This window comes from Monodon monoceros, unplaced genomic scaffold, assembly GCF_005190385.1.
Source record: "Monodon monoceros isolate NGI ecotype Baffin Bay Population unplaced genomic scaffold, NGI_Narwhal_1 Super_Scaffold_12, whole genome shotgun sequence".
Taxonomy (NCBI): domain Eukaryota; kingdom Metazoa; phylum Chordata; class Mammalia; order Artiodactyla; family Monodontidae; genus Monodon; species Monodon monoceros.
The window spans coordinates 38634196-38638147 of NW_021703768.1; the positions used below are offsets into that span (position 1 = coordinate 38634196).

The 3952-nt window shown below is 38.0% G+C and overlaps 1 pseudogene; it reads right to left on the reverse strand.

The window, feature by feature from the left end:
- Positions 1-2165: 2165 nt before the first annotated feature.
- On the reverse strand, positions 2166-2980 carry LOC114893072 (annotated as a pseudogene).
- Between the last annotated feature and the right edge of the window lie 972 nt (positions 2981-3952).

Sequence of the window (3952 nt, forward strand, 5' to 3'; positions counted from 1 at the left end):
GTAGAGCAATTCCATTAACTTTTGTACATTGTGTGATTTGTGCAGTAATTGTGTAGTTTGTTCCATCTAAATTGTCAAAATTTATGTGGGCAGAGTTGTTCATGCTATATCTTTATTATCTTTTTAATGTCTGCAGGTTCTCTAATGATATTGCCTTGTTTCCTTCCTGATATTGGTCATTTCTGTCTTCTTTTTGCTTTGTCAGTCTTGCTGGAGGTTTGTCAATTTTATTGACCTTTTCAAAGGACCAGATTTTTGTTTCATTGATTTTGTCTATTATTTGTACTTTCAATTTCATTGATTTATGTTCTTATATATATTATCCTTCTGCTTGCTTTGGATTTATTTTTTCTTCTTCTAGTTTCTTGGGGTGAGAGCTTAGATTGATTTGAGACTTTTCCTCTTTTCTAATGTAAGAATTTAATGTTATGAATGTCCCTGTCAGCATTGCAATAGCTATATCCCATAAATTTGATGTTGTATCTTCATTTTCTTTCTGTTCAGTGTATTTTTAAAATTTCCCTTGAGATTTCCTCTTTGACTCATAGGTTATTTACAAGTGTATTGTTTAACTTTCAAGTTTAGAGATTTCCTGTTTGCTTTCTGTTACTGATTTCTACTTTGATTCCATTTGGATGAAAAAATACTCTGATATTAGTTTTTGGGTTTTTTTTTAATTTGTTGATGTTTGGGTTATGATCCAAGATATGATCTATCTTGGTATGTGTTCCATGGGCACATGTTCTGCTGTTTTGTGTTAGTGTTCCATATATGTAAATTAGATACTATTTGTTGATGGTGTTGTAATAGGGAAGAACAAATCCGACTCCATATTGGATCTGTTCCTTTTACTTTAACCTTGTGCTTTGTTGCCTGTGGTTAGTCATGCTGGCTCTGCAGCTTTTGTAAAAGAACGTTGCCTAAAAAAAAAAAGAATGTTGCCTATAGCCTGAAATATATAGGAGCCCTATTCTCAGGGCTCTGACCTGTAAGAGTCCATTCATATAGAGATAAAAATTTGCAGAACAAAGTATAGCATGTGTTGGAGCTTTACAGGAACATCTTGACCTGACCTTCGTGGACAGCTGCAAGAACAAAGGGTTTCAATACCAAGAAGTTTGTAGCAACTAACCACTCTCCCCCCTCCCCCCACCTTGCCTTTAAAAGTGCTTTGCTGCAGCCATTCAAGGAGTTCAGGGCTTTTTGGACACAAGCCACCTGTCTCCTTGTATGGCTCTGTAATAAACATTTCTCTGCTCCTAACTCTGACGTTTCATGTTTCAGTTTGTTTGTCCTCACTGTGTGTGGGGCACAAGAAGTTGTATTTGGTAACAGTGTTGTTATTTTACATGCTTGCCATTTTTTCTGTCTAGTTGTTCTATCAGTTGAGAGAAGGATGTTGCAGTCTCCAGCTGTAATTGTGGGTTTGTCTATTTCTTCTTTCAGTTCTATTAGTTTTGCTTCACATATTTTGCAACTCTGCTGTTTGGTCTACATTTGCTTTGTGGGTTGATTCTTTTACCATTATGAATTGTCCTTTTCTGTTAATGGTAATTATCTTTGCTCTGACAACCACTTCATTGGATAGTAATAGTCTCCACTCCTATTTCCTTTTGATTAAAGTTTACATGGCATATATTTCCATCCTTTTACTTTACTGTTTTATCATTGTTTTCTTTTTCTTGCATTCCTGTGGGTTACTAGAACATTTTTTTACATTCCATTTTGATTTATCTATAATAGCTTTGTATATCTTTGTTAGTGGTTTCTCTAGGTATCATAATGCATAACTTATTACAATTTACTGATGTAGACATTTTACCAGTTTGAGTGTAGAAACTTTATCTTCTTTTATGTCCCTTTACACTCCCGTTTATTATGTACACATATTAAATATTTCCTTTACATTTACATTATACTGACAACCAGATCAATGTTGTAATTTTTGCTTTAACAGTAAAAAATAATAGAGAAAATCAAGAGAAGAAAGTCTATTGTATTCACTGATATTTTTATTCTTTTCCATTGTTATTTCTCTCTTCATGATGTTCCAAAATTTCTTCTTTTATAATTGCTTTCTCTTCAGATAACTTTTTTTTTTTTTGGTAATAAAATACTGAACTTTATTGAGAAGTTTCAAGCATCAAGAACTGAGGAAGTATTTTTTAGTTCAGTTTATCAAAATACTTCAGTTTTCCAGCTGGATCTGGGATTACTGTTTCACCACCAGGTTTCCAACCACCAGGGCAGACTTCTCCATGTTTATCGGTGTACAGGAATGCTTGAACCAAACGCAGTGTCTCATCCACAAATCTACTCCCAGGAAGGTCATTCAGAGTAATCTGTTTTAGGATTCCTTTGTCATCAGTAATGAAGAGACCTCTAAGAGTGTGGCCCGAGTCTTCCAGATATACGCTCTAGTCCTTTGAGATCTGATGGTTCAAATCTGAAAGAAGTGGAATCCTTATTGGCCCAAGTCCTCCTTGTCTTCGAGGGTTATTAATCCAGGCCAAATGGGTAAACTGTGAATCGACAGAGCATGCTACCACTTCAGTGTTTATGGATCTGAATTCCTCAGTTCTATTACCAAAGAATAACTGATTTCAGTTGGACACACAAAGTGAAATCAAGTGGGTAGAAGGAAAAAACAGGTATTTCCCACAATAGTTAACTTCCAGCTGCTTAAATTCTCCATTTATCACAGCTGTTCCTTCCTAATAAGGTGCTGGCTTGGAAATCTTGGCTTTGCTGAGGTGCAGGGAGTGGTTGGCAACTGAAACCTGGGACGCCTACCCACCAGGTACACTTGTCTACACGCATAGAAGTGGCGCTCCTCTTCATGGGTTGGGGGCCTCTCCTCCACCTCCAAGCCCCACAGAGCTTTGGCCGGCAGCAGGAACAGCAGCAGCAGCAGCAGCAGTAGCTTTCGGCTCCAGCCAGGGGCCGAAGTGGTTGCCGGTAGCCACTGCAGCACCTCCATGACCACGCGAGGGCAGTTGCACGTCCCTTGGCTCGAGCGCCACTTCTCCCGCCACGAGGCAGCTACAACTGTGCACCCAATGCCCATGTGAGCTGAAGCACGGCGTTGCAAGACCTGCCCCGCCTCCTCATTCCCCCATCCCCCGGGCTCCCCACCTGGCCACATAGGTGTGAGCCCCACCTGCTTACGCCCTGCAGAGAACTTTCTTTAGCCATTCTTTTAGGGTAGGTCTGATGGTGACAAAGTTTTTTAGCTGTCCCTCATTGAGAATGTCTTGATTTCTACTTCATTATTGAAGGATCATTTCACCAGATATAGAACTTTGGATTTACAGTACTTTGAGCATTTGAAAAATGCTGTGACTCTTCTTTCTGTCCTTCATGGTTTTTGATAAGAAACCCACTGTCATTCAGTTTGTTTTTGTCCCAGCAGATAAGGTGTTTCTGTATTGCTGCTTTCAAGATTATTTATTTTTAGTTTTCACAACATGGATTACAGTGTGTCTTGGCATAGATTTCTTTGGGTTTATGGTGTGTTATTTGCACAGCTTCTTGAATCTGTAGGTTTATGTCACTTGCCAAATTTGGGGAAAGTTTCAGCCATTATTTATTTCTCGGAGTACATCTTCAGTGCTGCCATTTCCCTTCTCCTTCTGGGACTCCAGTAACACAAATGTTTATCTTTTGTTGTTATCCTACAGGTCCCTAAGGCTCTGTCATATTTTTTAGTCTAGATGATCTATGTTGTAGATTGGGCAATTTCTATTGTTGTCTTAAGTATGACTGATTTATTCTTCTATCATCTCCATCCTGCTGTTGAGCTTATCTACTGAGTTTTTTAAAAAATTTCAGTTATTGTATTTTCCAGTTCTAAAATTTCTATTTGGGTCTTCCTTATACCTTCTGTTTATTTTCTGATACTTTTTATTTATTTGCTCTTTTTTCATTTCATAAATGCTCACTGAAGCATTTT